Consider the following 20,150-nt stretch of genomic DNA (forward strand, 5'->3'; position numbering starts at 1 on the left):
AGAACTACAATCCAGTTGTTTGACATCGACCATTGGTCAGCGGACTTCCGCCAATGGCAGTGACTCTGGTGTTTTAAATGCAGGGGAGGAGCTATGATTGGTTACACAGCAGCATCTGAGGAAGGCCGTCAAGGTTGAAATGCATTATGCTAAACGCTGTTTCCATTAAAGACTCTTCAAAGTCATCCCCCGAGTGGCCTCTACCAGTTTCCTGTTGGAGTGGGTGTCTGCGGATATGTTCGCGTCGGCCAGAGACGCGTAAGAGGTCCCGTTCTGCAAAGAGGCAGGAGCTTCACTGGCATCCGCTGCGTGCAGCTTTTTGTTTGTTCAAGGTATTGAATAGACTCCAGTCCGCCCCGAAGCACATGCCTTCATTCTGGACGGCTGCAGGTTGCAGCATATCAGTGATATGGAGAAACGGGTTCACTGCAACTCCGTTTTCACGATCCAGTCGGCACAAGTGTAATGGGGTGAGAACGGTAAGGGGGACCTGAGAAGAGTCTGCAATCGAATTTGTACCAGGACTCCGAATTTTAACCCTGCAATTTACCAGGACATGGCCATGCAACACTTACCCAAGCCTACAGCATTATGGGAATTGTAGTTGTGGGAGAACTACAATACAGTTGTTTGACCTCGACCATTGGTCAGCGGACTTCCGCCAATGGCAGTGACTCTGGTGTTTTAAATGCAGGGGAGGAGCTATGCTTGGTTACACAGCAGCATCTGAGGAAGGCCGTCAAGGTTGAAATGCATTATGCTAAACGCTGTTTCCATTAAAGACTCTTCAAAGTCATCCCCCGAGCGGCCTTCACCTGTTTCCTGTTGGAGTGGGTGTCTGCGGATATGTTCGCGTCGGCCAGAGACGCGTAAGAGGTCCCGTTCTGCAAAGAGGCAGGAGCTTCACTGGCATCCGCTGCGTGCAGCTTTTTGTTTGTTCAAGGTATTGAATAGACTCCAGTCCGCCCCGAAGCACATGCCTTCATTCTGGACGGCTGCAGGTTGCAGCATATCAGTGATATGGAGAAACGGGTTCACTGCAACTCTGTTTTCACGATCCAGTCGGCACAAGTGTAATGGGGTGAGAACGGTAAGGGGGACCTGAGAAGAGTCTGCAATCGAATTTGTACCAGGACTCCGAATTTTAACCCTGCAATTTACCAGGACATGGCCATGCAACACTTACCCAAGCCTACAGCATTATGGGAATTGTAGTTGTGGGAGAACTACAATACAGTTGTTTGACATCGACCATTGGTCAGCGGACTTCCGCCAATATCAGTGACTCTGGTGTTTTAAATGCAGGGGAGGAGCTATGCTTGGTTACACAGCAGCATCTGAGGAAGGCCGTCAAGGTTGAAATGCATTATGCTAAACGCTGTTTCCATTAAAGACTCTTCAAAGTCATCCCCCGAGTGGCCTCTACCTGTTTCCTGTTGGAGTGGGTGTCTGCGGATATATATATATATATATATATATATATATATGAACAAAGCACACTGGGTTCTTCCGGGTACCTCCTCCCGTAGTCAGGTGGCGCGGAAGTTCGGCAAACCCAAAGCCGAATAGTTTCAATAAAAGTCCACAAGTTTGCCCAATAGCAAAGTCGCGCACTCAAGGAGATTCAATCAGGAAAGTTTTATTCACCGGATACCGCTACGCGTTTCGACACACTAAGGTGTCTTGACCATGTCATGAGTGATGTAATATGTGATGTCATCAGCAGTGCATTACACGCGCAAGTTATAGTGAGTCCAACTAACTATAATGTGGGAATTTCAATGGTTTTATGTCAGTAAAATTTCCAGGTAACTATAACTGGTGTGAAACCTATGGTTTTTTCAGTGACTTTAATAGGTTTTTTAAATGCTAATTCCTAACTATAACTGGTGTGAAACCTATGGTTTTTTCAGTGAATTTCATAGGTTTTTTAAATGCTAACTCCTAACTATAACTGGTGTGAAACCTATGGTTTTTTCTGTGAATGTCATAGGTTTTTTAACTGCTAATTCCTAACTTTTTATAGGGCCTCATACCTATGTGTTTTTTAGTGAATTTCTAGGGTTATTTTTTCGCAAATATCTATGGCTTAGAAAGGTATGTTTTTCTAAAAATTAATCCTATATTGTATATTAATATAATATATTTTTTTAAAAAGTATATTCTTTTTTTTTATATTTCACTTTGGAGCGCTCCCGGTGTATGTGTTTTGAAGACAGCATATGTACAGGACTGTATGGATGGATGAGTGTGTATATGTGTGTGTTAGTGAGTAAACGACTGTCTCACTATTGTCTTTTTCAGCAACAACATATGTTTTAATCTAGTATATGTGAGTATTGATATATATAAGTGAGTATATGTGAGAGTGAGAGATTGTAAGAGTTCCTGTTTAAATAAGTATGTGTTTCTATAAGTGATTGTTTAAGAGAGTAAGTATGTGTAAATTTCCTTCGAAGTAAAGTGGTAGTGTGTGTATAGCTGTATATGCAAATAAATGGATGTTCAATATTTTTTTTGCATGTATGAATATGTGTGTGAGTAACTTTTGGATGACTGTCGGTGTGTAACAGGATGTATAGGTCTATCACTACATATGATGAGTGAATATAAATATGAATGACTATATAGAACTGTTGGTGAGTGGATGTGCATGTAGATGTTGGAATTTCCTAATAAGTTGTTGTAATTGGTGTTGGTTTCTCCTTTTTTAATAAAATGTTACTTTCTATTTTTGAATGTGTGTGTCAAAGGTTATTTTATGCTGATAGGAGGTCTCCCACTTTGTCACAAGGATGGTGTCATCAGTGATGTCATGAGTGATGTCACTGACCATGTCATGAGTGATGTAATATGTGACGTCATCAGCAGTGCATTGCAGGTGCGCAAGTTATAGTGAGTCCAACTAACTATAACGTGGAATTTCATTGGTTTTATGTCAGTAAAATTTCCCGCTAACTATAACTGGTGTGAAACCTATGGTTTTTTCAGTGAATTTCAAAGGTTTTTTTAATGCTAATTCCTAACTAAAAGTCTCACTTTATAAGTAAGACTGTTAGCGCTCTAGTTGTTCTTTAGAACACTCTGGTACATACTATCATTGGGCTATAGTTGCGCTACATTTGGCTGATATTTGGGCTACATTTGTATTTTTTTGTGTCTGGTGGCCATCTTTGGGCTACATTGGGCTACATTGGGCTACATTTGGGCTACATTTGGGCTCTAACATATATATAGCCCAATGTAGCCCAATATATATTTTTTAAAAGTAAATTTTCTTAAAAACAACTGGAGCATATATCTTGAGATATAGCAAATGCACATCGGGCTACCAGTCCTTACAATTTTTCAATTTTTTATTTTTATTTTTATTTTTATTTTATTTTATTTTTTTGCCCTGGAGCGCTCCCGGTGCGCGCCCCGGTGAGCGCCCCGGAAAGCGTAGTATTTTGATGCGCCCCGGTGCGCGAACCAGGAAGCGTCCCGTTAGCGCTAATGTCGCGATCGAAAACAACATCGTGACGTGACACGTAAGTGCGACGAATCGCGTAGCCACGTGACACACGTAAGCGCCCCAGAGCGCGACCCGAAGCGCGCTCCTGAGCGCGACCCGGAGCGCGACCCGGAGCGCGTAGCGTAAGCGCGTCGGATCATGTGACCTGAAAATAACACTTTTCATTGGGTCCTAATATTTTTTTTCCAAATGAGGAAAGCCCCCACCTTTTTTCCTCATTCTTACTTTCTCCTTTGAGAGAGCAAGAGCTATTTCTTTGTGAGAGACCAATAATGGCTACTCTACTGCTGCTGCTGGTGCTTCAACACCACCACCACCACCAAAAGGACCACCACCACCTCTGCTTTTTGGTGGTGAGCAGGACGAAGAGGAGGAAGAGGAGCAGGAGGAGCAGGAGAGACAGCTCCTACCAGAGGAACCCCACCCATCTCGTGTAAAGGAGCACTACATTTAGCAATTCTTTAAGTTTCCTGCAGGACTGAAGAAAGTTAATGCCCCTAAAGTAACATGTCTAATTTGCAGCAACATCCTTTCACTTGGCAATCCTGCTAAAAAATATAGTTTTGGCAACCACACCATGATTCGCCACATGGAGAGGTGGCACCCAAATAATTTGGCCCAAGCACAGGTGAGAGCTGTGGGTGAAAACCCACAGACCCCTCAGCCTAGCACCTCAAGTGCGGAATCATATTTTGCAGCACCTGAAGGGCGTCAAATGGTGCCCAACATCCAAAGCAAATTCTCACACTTCAAAATAGTTTGTATTTATTGTGGGGCTACTATTGCTTATGGTGAAAAAAGTATCACCTTAAGTAACAGAGCAGAAGAAAACCACAAGTGCTCTCACAAACGATAGCAATGATTATTGTTTTTTTTGCTCCTGTTGAGCCATTTTCAAATCCTTGTTTTTTTCAAAGTACTAAAAAAACAAAAAAATATATAAAATTGTTTTGAAAAACCAAAAAAAGTAACAAATGTTCACAAAAAAAATATAAAACAACAATAACAATTTGAAAAAAAGTTATTTTCAGAACTACCTCCCATTTATATAAAATGACTTAATTTTTTAAACTCTGCCATTCTCTTTTCTCTTCGGTGCGCTCCCCGGTACGCGTACCGGGGCGCGCACCGAGAGCGCAACCAAAAAAAAAAGGAGTGAGCATAAGGGAAGGACACAGAGAGAGCAATGATAAAAGAAATACAGCTAGAGGGATGTTCTATACAAGTCTCTATCTAGGTTTTGTAAATGCAAATTCTATTAGCGAATAACGTTTTTATATGTTAATATCCTTCTGGTACCACCTGAGCAGCCATCTCATTTCTCAGTAGAACTGAGGCACAAGAGAGCACAAAACAAGAGTGGAAAACGCAAAAAGGGGGCAGGGTAGAGACCCCCTTACCCCCTAGCCCTTCTCAGGTTGTCCCAGAAGGACTCCCAAGGCCAAAAAAAAGATTTTTTTTTATTTTTTAATGAAATTGCTGGGTGCATGTACGGTACGTACGCGGACCTGTATGCGTACCGTGCGCGCACCCCGTGATTTTTTCGTTTTTTTTTTTTTCACCGGTAAGCGCTCCCCAAACAAATGTGGGAAATAAAATTACATAAAAACCACTGGACAGACTTTCACCAAATATAGAATAGACCCTACTACATACCAGTCCCTACCATTATCCCACATTTGATGGTATTCCATTGAGCCATTTGGGCTGTAGCCCTGTCTAAATATCCTGAGGTAAATTACATGACAAAAACACATATGAAAGTGTTGGAATTTTCAACCAATTAAAATGTTACTTTCATATCCTACTTTTTTTCATGACATTTGATTTGTTATGCACATGAATATAAATAAAAAATGAGAGGGAAAACATGGCCATTTTGACTACAACTGCCTGAGATACATCTTTTAAAACATTTCCTCATTTATCTTCATCACCTTTCTGTAAGGTAAGTTATACATTTGTGAAGGGGCACTTTAAGTTCATTTGTAAAAACGTTTTCTGACAGTTATTTAATGTCCCTCTGTTATAATTACAGATTCAGATAGGCTTCTCTGTTATAGTTATAGATTAAATTAGGCTTCTTTGTTATATTAAAATTATATTAGGCTTCTTCACATACACTTTTTATATTTCTACTTCCTACTACATCCAATTTATAAAAAAAGTCTACATTTTTTTAAAAGTCTGTCATTCTTTTTTCCTCATGGTACCCTCCCCGGTGCGCTCCTCGGTGCCCCCCGCATAATCAAAAAAAAAATTATTTTTTTTTTGCCCAGCGGGACCCTTTTATAGCCCCCACATCAAACCTAGGGGGACAGGGGGGGGCTACCCTGCCCCCTTATGGTCATTTCCCCCTTTGTTTTGGCCACCTCTTGTGTCTCGATCCTTCCGAGACACAAGATGGCGGCCGCTCCAGACTGTTTCGAATGTTTACAGACACCCGAGAACCAATCAGCTTTCCCCACGCAAGTCGAGTAGCGCGCCCAGTACGCGCCCCGGTGCGCGTACCGGGGCGCTGCCATAGATATAAAAAAAATTTTGAACCTAAATTACTCAAAATCCACTGAAGCACATATCTTGAGACATAGCAAAGGCACATCGGGCTACCAGTCCCTACAATTTTGCCAAGTTTGGTGGAAATCCATTCAGCCGTTTGGGCTAAAAGTGAGGTCGACCGCCCTATGGAAATTAACATGGGGAAAACATGTTTTGGGACCCCCCTTTTATCTCAGCCCCCTCTTGACAAATCGGGGCGCCGCAAGGCCATTTTGAGGAAATTTTCAGGCAGATTCGTCAACCGGCGCCAAAGTTATTCCAAATAGAATTTTGAGATTTAACATTGAAAAAAATCCTAACTATAACTACCTACTGGCGACCTCCAGTAAGTAATGTGTATATATATATCTATCTATCTATCTATCTATCTATATATATATATATATATATATATATATATATATATATATATATATATATATATATATATATATATATATATAGAGAGAGAGAGAGAGAGAGAGAGAGAGAGAGAGAGAGAGAGAGAGATTTATAATGTCATGTGGGGCACTTGAGCCCATAATAAGATTTGCAAGACTGTGGTGGAGGTACTGATATCTGAATGGCATGGCGCCCATAATGTAAAGAATATGAACTTTCAAAACCCTACTATTGCCCATGAATACACCAATGGTAAAGATGGATAAAACATTTATATCCAACTAAACACTGTGACTCATGACATCGGCATTTCCAGCATGGAAGAAGGCATGAACGGCAAAATGCATCTGCAGAGGAAATTGCTGGCAATAAACATTTTAAGAAACCCTGTGAGTGCTCCATATTTTTTTTCAAGTTGCTGTTGAACAAGTGAGTTCCTATCCTTGCTAGCTATGGACTAAAACACCCCCTGTGTTCGGAGGTCGTGGTGGGAATATGGAAATGGTGATACCCCGTCGTGCACAGTCTTGTCATCAATGATGTCATTTAAGATGTAGCAGTGATGTTATTTAAAGATGTCATATACCATGTAATGAGGGATGTAATATGTGAGGTAATTATCAGTACATATATACAGTCTGAGGCAGTCCAATTATATATATATATATATATATATATATATATATATATATATATATATATATATATATATATATTCACTGAAAAAAACATAGGTTATAGACCATATATAGTTAGGAATTAGCATTTACAAAACCTTGAAAATTCACTGAAAAAACCATAGGTTATAGACCATATATAGTTAGGAATTCGCATTTACAAAACCTTATTTTACTCACACAAAACCATTGAAATTCCATATATAGTTAGTTGCACTAACTATATATCGCGCACCCGCAATCCACTGCTGATGATGTCACATATTACATCATTCATGACATGGTCAGTGACATCACTGATGACATCAATGATGACATCTCAAATGACATATCCACACAGGTTTTCACGAACAACGCCGTAGTCTTGATATCACCGCAGCGCCGCCAAAGAACAGGAGACCCAGTACTTCCGTGAGTAAAAGTTAATTTATTCTGCAACAAACGGACAGCATAACATTTCGGCCTCCCAGAGGCCTTGGTCACATGGCACCCCAGAGGGGGATGGCAGAAATTTAAAGTGCTAGTGCAATTGGTTGAACCAATCATCATGGGTGTGTGAACCACAGCGCAATAAAAATAGTAAACATACTACACATTGTAATAACATTTAAAATGAGAATGCGCTGTGAAAACAAGAACACGAGTATTGGGATAAATCCCAATGAGCATGGTATTGTAATTAATTACATTTTGTGTAAAAACAAACTAGCGTAATGCTAATTATGTCTAATACGCTGGTGACAATGGGTTAAAACATGATTACTGGATAAATCCATTTTGAATATGAGAGAACCCTTCACTAGATCACCATCTAAGTATAGATGTCCTGTTTTTGTAAACAGTTCCAATATAATTCATAGGTGTTCTGTTACATCTAGACATATACTCATATACATACATCTAATAAAATAACATTCGAATTACAAGTACCCATTGTCTAAAAAATCCAATCTTCTGTATATAAGAAAAATGAATAAATGTCAATATTACCCCAATGGTGGGCTAACCAGCGTAATGTGCATAAACCACACTCATATGTGTTCGAACAATCACACACCAACTAAATAAATGTGAAAAAGAATAATAAAGTGCTGGGTGTAGTGTGAACTAAACAAAACATTTTTTTAGTTACATAAATTTCAGATGTTAATTCGACTGAACCACGCCTGTCATCTTAACACAAGCAGTGGCAGAATAAACAAACTTATATGAACTCTGAAGCACAAGTCAAAAGAACAAGTACAATGGCATGCTGGAATTACATTGATAATGCCACATTGTGCACATGTTAATCTGTTAATCTGTCCTATGATGTTATAGAGAAACACCACATAGTGGATCTGTTGCGGGAAAATAGGTTATTTAAAGACAGGTGTAAAAGTCTTCCGAAGCATTAAGCCCATTAGGTGCCTTACTATCCAACATTAAGATATATCTAGTTTCCAATCTTCTAAGTGCAGCATCTCTGTCCTCGCCCTTGATCATTGGCTATATGCTCAACACCCAGCAGCTGTGTGGACTATATACTATTCTGGCCCGCCCTGTTGGGACTTCGTGCTACAATGCTTTCTGGGTCAGGTAGTCCGTGACTTGTCCATAGTGGGTGTTTGTGGGTCTTGTGCAGGAAATTGCTTTCCTCAAGTGAGTACTGTGGAGGGGCAACAACACAGTACTTGTAATGTTCTTATCCCACAACATCGGCTCTCACATCTCCTCAAAGCGCCCGTACTGTAAAGCGCTGCGGTCCGCAGGGTATGCGGCGGGGCGTCACAAGACTTCCAGAGACCATCTATGGGTGCAAGGCAGATAAAATTTAAGACAAGGCCCTCCATCCCACCTGGTGCTTGGTCTCCCTCTGCCCTTTGGTTTGGACTGCTTGCTCTCTGCACCTGTCATTTTACTCTCATCTTGAAAATCCCTGTGCACAGCTCTATGGCCTGTTACAGTCACACAACATTTAGTTATGTGGCACGGCCCCTTCTTTTACATAACAACCTCATGACATCTTTGGTATCCAAGTCAATGGCCAAATCAGATAAGGGCAGCTGTCCATGACCAACCACTCCACCAGGTAAGACAACATATGCTTAATTGCAGACACTTATCCTTAACACCCAGAGACAAGGCAAAACAAAAATCCATCTCAGTCAACCATGCACTTTACTTCTACTCACTATGACAAACCTCACCTTTTCCCTTAAACACACCACACCAATAACAAGCATTTCTTCAATTTATCACTGCATCTACTCCACCACTAAACCTCACATAATGTTGTGTGCCCACTCATTTTCCATGCCGGTCTCAATAGCATCTGCAGCAACACAAAAAACTGCTCAGTGGCCCATCCTTTTTTGGCCAGAAGTGTGTCTCCAATACCCAGCTGCAACGGGTACAGCTGCAATTTGAAGCTGAAAATCTACCTATCCAATAGGGTTCCTGTCTTAATGTCAGCTTGTGAGGTTATGAAGGGCTGCATCACCTATTACCTGGCCTCCCTTTAAGGATACATCATGCCCTGGGGTTGCCGCTGCTCTTTGATACCATGGGATCAGAACCAGTGGTTTCATGGATTGCCTCTTTTGGCCAACTGCCACCAAAAGCCCTTCACTTTGAGGTTTGTATTGCAAGCCTTGTATGCTTTTTGAGTCTATGTTATGCGTTCTGTCGCCTGCCTGCATGGTGGCAAGGGAATAACTATATTGCTGCCTAATAGTGAGTGAGGGATAATCAAAGCATATGCAAGGGGGATCAGAGCATTAGTGTGCGTTGGCAGTCCTGCTGCCATTTGACGCAGAAAACAAATTGAATAAATAGGAGCCCAAACAACCTATGAGATTTATAAATTATTCATATCATAAGTCCTATAGACCAGTTAAGAATCTTCAGTTATTCTTCATTCCTTAAAAATAAAACAAGCTTTTAGTCTTCGGAATTTTCTACCCTTGCTCTCAGTCCCCTATAGGAAGACAGTGGTTCAAGCCCTGGTAGTAGTCTCTAGACTGGATTTTGTTAACTCCTTGTTTCTCGGCCTCCCTGAATACCTTCTGGGCTGACTACAAGTGATCCAAAACGCTGCGGCTAGGGCCATTTTCTGACAGGGCCCAGAACCCACACCACCCAGCTCCAGGCCCCGCTGCACTGGCTCCCGGTGCGGAAGAGAATTCATTTCAAAGCTCTGGTACTGGTTTTTAAAGCTTTCCACAAGATTGGAGCCCCTTACCTTAGAGATAGATACCAACCCTATCTTCCACAGCCTACCTTGAGATCCTCCTCTCCTCCCAGCTTCTGATCACTAACCCTAAGGCGCACCTCTCTCGGGTGGGGGGCAGATATTTTCATGCAGTTGCCTCTCGACTATGGAATAGTCTACCTTTCTCAGACAGATAGAGCCCTGATCTTCTTGTTTTCAGGAAGAGTTTAAAAATGTGGCTCTTTTAGTTATGATCCCCATAGCAGTGCTTTTCTCTGTCTGTCGTTATGTGGTCTATGTTTTTTTAGCGCCGGGACACTCCTTGGAGTAGCCGTGCGCGTTATAAATATGAGCTAACATAACATAACATAAAAACAGCCAACATGATTTGTTTCCTCACTATACTAGAACTTCTTCAAGCCTATGAACAACATGAATTCACTTCAATAGATCTTACAAGTAACAATCATAGGGCCATATTATCAAGAAAGGACGATACATTATCGCTGCTTTTATCTGCAGGAAAATGCTGCTAAAGCGGGGATAATGGGCTTGATAATATGCCCTTGTGAATTCCCATAGATGCCCAGGTAGGCTTCTATGGGAATTTACAAGGGCATATTATCACGCCCATGAACGCCGCTTTAGCAGCAGTTTCCTGCCGATAAAAGCAGCGGTAATGTATTGCCCTTTCTTGATAATATGGCCCTTAGTTTCTATATACAAAAATACAGTAAAAGACAATAAATACTAGTAATATGAAAACATATAAAGAGTGGCGAACAGTCTTTGGTTTACACCTCGTATTAAACAAGAGATACTTATCTAATTAGCATAGGATGTTGAACTAAGTAAAAGTTAGAACTAATAACCGTGTTGCTTGTTTTCTCATAAAGCGTGTGCATCCTTGTAAGTCTGATTTTACAATCGTTCTTCATAAGGTACTGTACCAGGGATGGCATCAAAATAGCAGTGTATATCATAATAGTGACATTCCTACGTTGTATGTTAAGCGACTTAGGGCCATATGTATCAAGGAACCAATTTGCGATTCTGTAATAGCGATTTTTAAGAAATCGCTATTTCAGAATCTCAAAATAGTATGTATCAAGAAAAACTCATTTTTTTAGTGATTTCTTGATATTTCTTAAGTGCGAATTCACAATTAAGGAATACTTTCCTATTCATTTCTATGGGCCAGGAGGCCCATAGGAAGGAATGGGAATATTTTCTCAATTTGCGAATTCGCAATTTGCTAATCGCTAATTGAGAATAATTTCAAGGGTGCAGGGGTGTCCAAAGGATACCCTGTTGCACCCCTGAAATAAGCATAGGTGCACATGTGGTGCACTTATACGCCCTAAGGGCATGTATGTGCGTCCCATGGCACTTTGAAAAATGCAAAAATTTGCATTTTTCAAGGAATTCGCAACTGGTAATTTGCGATTCCTTAAGGCCATTTAGCAATTTTTTTTGCCTTCTTACATTGCATTTAAGGAATCGCAAAATATGCTATTCCTTAAATGCAATTGCAAAATAAGGAATCGCAAATTTTGTGATTCCTTATTTTGCAATGTATTTTCCTTCATACATATCATTTTGCGAATTCCCAATCGCAAAGGCCGAAATTCTGCGGATTTTGGCGTTTGCGAATGCGAATTTCAATGATACACATGGCCCTTAAACAATTGCTAGACGTCTGGTTACCAAGTAATTTGACTTACCTAATCTTGTATCACAAAAGACAATGGGCTAGGTGTAAGTCAATTGGATTTGCTAAACGTGGTCTCAATTTGTGCGCTGACATTTAGAGAATCCTAGGGCATTTATAAAACCTACCTATATACTAACAAGTTGAATTGCAAAATACTGTATCACAATGGCTGGCAATTCAACCTACCTCAGGAAAAATAATGAGATAGTTTGCACATTGCCAATGACTACGATCCACTGACATCACAGAGCTGATGGCCTGGTAGGGTCAGCAGATCGTCATGTCTGTGATTGCTTTTAAATAAAGCAATCTTCTTTTTTTAACCCCTTAAGTGCTGCCTCGGTGCGTTGGCCGACGGCAGCACTACCTCCCCAGTGCTGCGCACGACCATTGGACGTCCATTCAGCACTAGGTCCAATGGACAGCGCAGCACTGGGGAGGGATGTGTACTAGCAGCTATGAGGTTAATGGAGGAAAACGAGGTGCGTTAACAAAAAGAAAAGAGAGAAAAGCTTATAAAAACTATTTTTAAGAGCGGGGAAAGATCCCATTGATCTGTTTCTAAGAAATATTTGTCTGACCCTTTAGAAAGGGGATTGGGTATCCTTGGGAACTTTTACCATTTGTGAATGGGTTAACACCTCCTTTAAGGTGTCAGTAAAATATTAATATTTAGCGGCCCATTTTGGTTGCAAAACATTCATATATTCCACAAGGAAAACTTGTTGAAAGAAATGCCTAAACACGCGCCTTCCAAATAGCAATTCCTTATGATTTCTGAAACCCCTTTAGTGATTTGGTAGCCTGTTATTGAATCACTACATGGGCTTAGTACATTCGAAAAGCACATTTTCTTGTTGCAAACCCTACAATTTACTGAATTGCAGGGTCAGAGACTAGAAAATGCATTTGTACCCCTGGCCCCAATATCTCCACAAGGATGGTCTGTAGTCCAGATGTTTTAGTATACAATTAGTGATATGATAGAGCAACTGAAATTAATAAGAGAGTTAAAGGACTTATAACCAACACAAAGTGATAACAGTTGTTAAACTCATTGCAGAGTGCAACATTGGATTTTTTTTGTCACATCAGTTTTGTAGACAACTTGTTGGTGGTGCCCAACGATAGTATCAATACCATAGTTTGACACTATGTTTGTTGAATGTGCCCAACTAATAATACTCATATTGTGGTGTCCACATTCTTTTTAAGGTGTTACTGATATTGTCACCTTAACACACTGACATGAAAAATATTTAAAGTGTGGCTGCATCAGTGGACGCATGACAGGGAGCATCATCTAATACAAGTAGACTGACTGGTACTAAACAAGATACAAAAAGGTCCTGATTTGTGTTTCCTTAAATTACATCTGTATTTATGCTTCAAGTTAAAGAACATTCTACCCACTCTCCTAAGTGGTATACATTCCTAATAAAACACAGACTCTCTGCTTAATAGTAATGATATGAGAGAAATGATCAAACTTCAACTCAAAAGAAAATATGTTAAAGTTACGAAAACCAGGCAGGCACTCAGCAAACCCTGACCTGGACACCACTGCTCCCTACACATTGCTAACTGTTCCTCATGAGGTGAGGAGCACATTGAATCATAGAAATACCCCTCTGCTCAACTTTATCGGCCCAAACACAGGTCCACCAAGACTCCGGTGGCTTGGAGACAAGATGGTGCCCCTCCGTAACTACCTGTAATTACGGGAACCAACACTGTCTACAGAGGCACTCCACGTCCATCCCCACCACTCTGACACCAAACATTGGTCAAATTACGGTAAGCAAGTGACATTCGCAGTGTACAGGGATGATTCGAGACACCACCCAAAAGTGCAATAGTGTTCAGTGAGCCACACGTGAAGTCAAGATGGTGACCCCCTGATAAGCTATCGCTCAGCGAGGGCTGAAGCACACCGCTAACTTCGGAGGCACTCTGATATCATGGCCACCGCCCTAACACTATGCAAGTATTAAGCTACCTGCAGAGTACAGGGGTGATTTGAGGCATCACCTGAGATCGCAACAGCACTAAACCCCAACTCTGTGTCCCCATTGTGGTGGGTAAGGAGCAGGCACGCAGCAGACTCCGATGCTGTCACAATTGCTCCATCCGCACTGCTAATTGCTGCCTGCTCCTAATGAGGTGAGCAGAGGGTAAAACATAGCTCCCCTCCTACTGGGCCACACCTGCACAAAACGTGGGGCCAAACAAGACTCCAATGCGACAAGATGGCAACCCTCCACCACCACCTGTAACTGCGGGAGCAGACATTGTCTTTGGAGGCACGCTGATATCATACCCACCACTCTGATACCGGGGAACAAATAAATTGCAGCAAGCAGGTGACCCTTGCAGTGTTGAGGTGTACAAACGTGCAGGTGTGATTCAGATTCTAGCCAAGACAGCGCTAAATCCCCCTGAGCAGTGCGAAATGCGTGGGACACATGTATGAAGTCAGAATGGGGGCTTCATGATAAATGCTTGTATAGCGAGGCTTTCAATGCATTGTTAAATGTTAGTAATCCCTCTTCACCCTGCAGACCTCCCTCATATGCTCCACATGCCCTGCAAGAGCAATTGGGAGCTATAAAGCCAGTTGCTTGTCTGGGAGGGGGGGGGCTGTTGTTTCATGCTTGCATTCCTCGGTCCAAATCACACCCCTGCCACCAGCAGATATCTAAAACTTTGGTCAACTGTACTATCCACCAGGAGAGCCATCCAAGGAGTGATGCAACCTCTTTATCAATGTTACTGCATAGCTGCATAACCCTATTACCCTCCAATGGAACCAAATAAAACCCTCCAATAAAACCAAATGGCGGTTTATGACAACCTGGCTGTCTTTGATTGATATATATCTGGTTATGTATGTAGACTTTGCATTTACTCTATATATCTAGCCCGCTGCAAACACTGTGCCCTCATTGAAGGTGCAGTGGATCCTGCAGATTACACCACCATATTAGGACTGTCAACAGACTTACATAGGTCTCACACATGAGCTGCTCTAAATACTTTAGTGACCACTGATACTACCAACACTACTCACTGACATCTCACTGAGAACTACTGTTTCAAGTTCAAGTTTAATGTGTATTGGTTGATTAATTAAAATCATCACAATACCCCCTACATAAAATAAATGAGCTTCATCTACTCAAACAGCTAGAAGTATCATTATGCAAGCGATCATATTGTATCTGTACTCTGTCTCCCATACATTTCAAGTGTGTAAAATTCCGTAATTTTAAAATCATTCTAAAACTATGTTTAGATCAGGTTACAACAGAAAAGTTAAAATTATGTACCAATCAAATTAAAAGTATGGGGATATGTTACATGCAATTATGGTTAAAGATCATCCGCTTGCAATAGGCAGCTGTTGACTAATCTCATAAACTTGACTCCTCGACAAGACAAGATGCATGACGAGCACTCCAGCCAGCTTATCACTGCTTGTCTGCTGGAGCGAATGTTCAGGTTAATAAAAATCGCCTTTAGGTATTGTCTCCTTTCTCCACTGAGAACTACTGGAACTACAGGAATTACCAAGGCATCCAGGTGCCATATATAGCTATCTGCATTCACACAACTGTCCTGCTAGCTCATTAGAAAGCCACCCATCCAAACATCCAGACATGGCTGATTCCAAGGACAAATATCAGGACCCTAAGGATAATCATGAACAGAAAACAGTCCAAAAAGGAATCAAAACTGATCCTCCAATCCCTGATTCTCCTATTAAAAGCAGACCATATTGAAGGGCAAACACGGATCTAATATTAGAGAAGTTGAATGTCCTCCACGACCTTGACAAGGTCAATAGAAGAAACACCCACATTTTCTAACTAGAATTGCAAGTCCTTAGGAAAGAGTTCCAAAGCATAGCCTTAGAGTTGATTAGGCTGAATCCAGAGTGAGCAAAGTTGAAGATTAGACCTCAGCTCTCCTGAAGAAAGCCAACACCGCTGAAAAACGACCATACTCCTCGATAAAGAGATCACAAACTTGGAGGACAGGAACTGTAGAGGAAACCCCAGAGTTTGTGGCCAGCTCAAAAACGCTGAGAATGAGTATGATTCATGTGTGGCATTCTTATAATCTTGAGTACCTCAAGCACTAAAAATAGACTTCAAAAGAGACTTTGAAATGAAGAGGGAACATGGAGTCCCAATCAGAGCCCTTATACCACTTAAAAACCCCTCAACCAGTGATCTTCAGACCACTCTGCTATGAACAAACAGAAAACATCCTAACCCAAATAAGCACCATGAAATATGTCTTATATAAAGGCTACATAATTGATACATCTCATGACTACATGAAAGAAACAGGGAATCGCAGGATGAGATTTCTTGCTCAAGGAAAAAGATGAAATCAATGAATATCTCACTCTTCTTCATAGGTTCAGCAAAATGAAAATTACAAATGATGGGGAAACATTTAACTTTGATGAACCGACAGATTTGGAAACTAATTTGGACACTATAACCCAAACGGACATGGCCATATCAAGTAATGTACCCTGAGCATGTTCTCCCTTACTGTCAAATCCTGATTGGTTCTAGTTTAGCGTTTTCAACTAATATACTAAACACCATCACCTTTATTATTTTAGCCTACTCTCTGATGATACACCTGTTATTACACCCAGGTCACCATCATCTAAGCACTAACAACATCTACTAACTAACATGCTTTACTAATAGCATGAACTCCCTCCCTGCATCCAAATGTAGCCACATAACATGGCACACCACTCTTAACCACATGGATGCTGCACCTATTCCTCTGCTGTGCTGGACAGCAATAAAAATGGGTGTGGTCATGACGAGCTCAGCTAGTCATGAGCACAGGAGCACTGTGCTGCATGACGAGCTGAGCTCGTCATGAGCATCGAAGGGGTTAAGGATACTGCTAAGATTGCTTTTTCATGATTGACCATACACAATATGACTACCAGCAGTAATGTTATCACCTAATACTATTAGGACCACATACCGCATACACCTCTACTGTCACAAAGTTAATAATTTCTCAAATACAGATGAAGTATATGAGATGTTTAAAATATGTTTATATGCTGCTTATAACATGTTTATAAGATGACACATTGTAGGAAGTGCCCCTTTTTGCATGGTTACTCCCCAATTTTTGCATGATATTTGATCAATCAATCAATCAATCAGTGACACTTATAAAGCGCGCTACATACCCGTGGGGTCTCAAGGCGCTGGGGGGGGGGGGAGCCGCTACTGCTCGAACAGCCAGGTCTTCAGCTTCTTCCTGAAGGAGAGGTGGTCTTGGGTCAGGCGCAGGTCGGTCGGGAGGGAGTTCCAGGTCTTGGCGGCCAGGTGGGAGAAGGACCTTCCTCCTGTAGTCGCTCTTCGGATGCGGGGGACGGCGGCGAGGGCGTGGTTGGCTGATCGGAGGTGGCGTTTGGGAGCGTAGAAGTTGACTCGGCTGTTGAGGTAGCTCGGGCCTTGGTCGTGTAGGGCTTTGTGTGCGTGGGTGAGGAGGCGGAAGGTGATTCTTTTGTTGACGGGGAGCCAGTGAAGGTCTCGCAGATGTCCGGAGATGTGGCTGGTTCGTGGGATGTCGAGGATGAGTCTGGCTGAGGCGTTCTGGATCCGCTGGAGTCTCTTCTGGAGCTTGGCGGTGGTCCCGGCGTAGAGGGCGTTGCCGTAGTCCAGTCGGCTGGTGACGAGGGCCTGGGTGACGGTCTTCCTGGTCTCGGTGGGGATCCACCAGAAGATACACTTCGACTGAATGAGCACCGAGTCCCTGCTAATCAGGTTCCGAGTGCATGTGTTCTTTTCCAAAACTGAACCTTTGTTTCCACAATTGGCACACCTCTGGCACATATATAAGTACCTTGTAAAAGCTACTCCTGGTACCAAAAGCCTTGTGACGTATTGTGCCACCCTCAGAGACACCTCACCAAACACATACCCACTGCCATTGCAGATTGTGTGTTGTAGTGCACCAACAACTGTTTTCAGTATCAGTGTAAAGTATTCTTATTGCTTTTGAAAAGTATAAACATTTTAAACTGGTACATACCTGCAGCTGAGTTTCTCTTGGTTCTAAAATTAATGTAACAAAGTAATATTTTTAAACATAACAATTGGTCTTGGATTCAGTCTTTGAGTGTGTGCAATCATTTATTGCCTGAGTGTATACAACACATGCTTCACTCACCCTCTGATAAGCTTAAATGTTTAACCACATTACCACAAAAAAGAGTCAAGTATTATCTACTTTAGACTTTCTAAAGCCTCAGGTGATCCACTGGACTCTGTGCACACTATACCTTACTTTGGTATAGTATACACAGAGCCAGCTTCCTATACATATATTTTTAAATGACTATGAGGTGAGGACATACATAATAAGATGCTTATGAGTGGATGACATATAGGAGGCCCTATGGAAATGTCCACTAGAGATGTTTGTTGGAACTGGTATTTTCTGGTTGGCTGAGGCGGTGCCCAAGCCAGGCAGAACCTACCAGTCCTGTCAGGGTTAGGCAATTACACTCACTGTATAACCGGTGCTCACCCCTTGGCTAGCTAGGCACTGAGCAATCAGGCTTATCACAGAGGCAATGTGTAAAGCATTGGCATAGCACTCTCACACAATAAATACACTGAGCGTCGTAAAAGAGACTTCACAAGTGGTGTATGTAATTAAAGATTGTATTCAACACATATATTGATTAACACTACATGAACATCATGTATTTCTGGGCATAACTCACACTTGAAAATATTGTTGGCAGTACTAGGCCCAACAGTGTCAAAATGGGGAACATCCTTTACCACGCAACCATTACAACGCGTAATGGTTACATCGTGGTTTTAACAACGCAAGTCATTACGTCGACTTTCACTGGAGGGTGCTCTAGACTAAGGAATAGTGTGAATTACTATTCCAACACCTTCCCTACTGTACGTAAGCTGGAGTTGGAATAGTAATTTGCACTATTCCTGAGTCCAGCACTCTCCAACGCAAGTCGATGTAATGACTTGCGTTGTCAAAACCACGATGTAAAATACTGCGTTGAGATGGTATGCGTGGTATCATCATACATCTGTTAAAATGACATCAGTAATATTCACATTTCGGAAAAACACTATTTTACTCCAGCACCCTTATTCGGTGTGATACGTCGTCAGAACTGGGCCCACCCTGGCAAATAACACAATTATAATCCACACATTTCAAAAGTGGCACCCAGATCACAAAGATATCAGGAATGTGTACACACAGGAATTTGTAGCACTTTTCGCCAGCACTGTGGGCCATAGACACACAGGTAAATCCAATGTCAAAATGGAGTATTCATTAGGTAATAAAACAAACAAGGGAAATAACACCGCTTCGTGGTGCAACTATTAGCAGGTCGTTCTCATGCAGCACAATTTCCCACACTCACACAGCACCGTAATGTGGTGCAAAGTATATCGGCAAGTCTGCATGAAGCACACTCCCACACACAAGCACTCGGCATGTAACGCGGTACAAATGATATCTGGCAGGTCAGTTGATAATATGAATGCGGACCCTAGGGCACAATCCCTCCAGCACATCTCAGTTACCCCCCACTACACTGCCCACATGTTAGAGTCAATAGCCCCCACCCATTACTATAGAGGTTTAAGGCCAGAGTCACACCTAGTCAGGGGCCCAGAGGAGAAGACTGGAGTAACCATCAGGGTAACCAGACAACAGTCGACAAATCGGGGGGTTGGCAACCACTCTAGAAGTTCACCCACTTAATGCGGAGCAGAAACAGGCAAGAAGCTGTCCCAAGTCAATCAAGAGGTCCCTCAATTCACCTTCCGGCACCAGCCCAGTTCTGCGAAGGAAAGGGGGTTCACACAGTCTCTCGACCAGCTTTCGATCGCTCTCTGAAGTCTTCCTCAGCCCAGTCACTTACTCTGAGCACCCAGGCCAGATCCGGGCAATACTATCTGGCAACATGAAGTTGTTGGGTCGGGTGAGGAGAGGGCAGTTGATTTGCCACAATGAGGGCAAGACGAAACACTTGGTGATTGGGGGGGCAGCTGTCCCCGCACCCCACGGGAA

This window comes from Lissotriton vulgaris, chromosome 9, assembly GCF_964263255.1.
Source record: "Lissotriton vulgaris chromosome 9, aLisVul1.2, whole genome shotgun sequence".
Classification (NCBI taxonomy): domain Eukaryota; kingdom Metazoa; phylum Chordata; class Amphibia; order Caudata; family Salamandridae; genus Lissotriton; species Lissotriton vulgaris.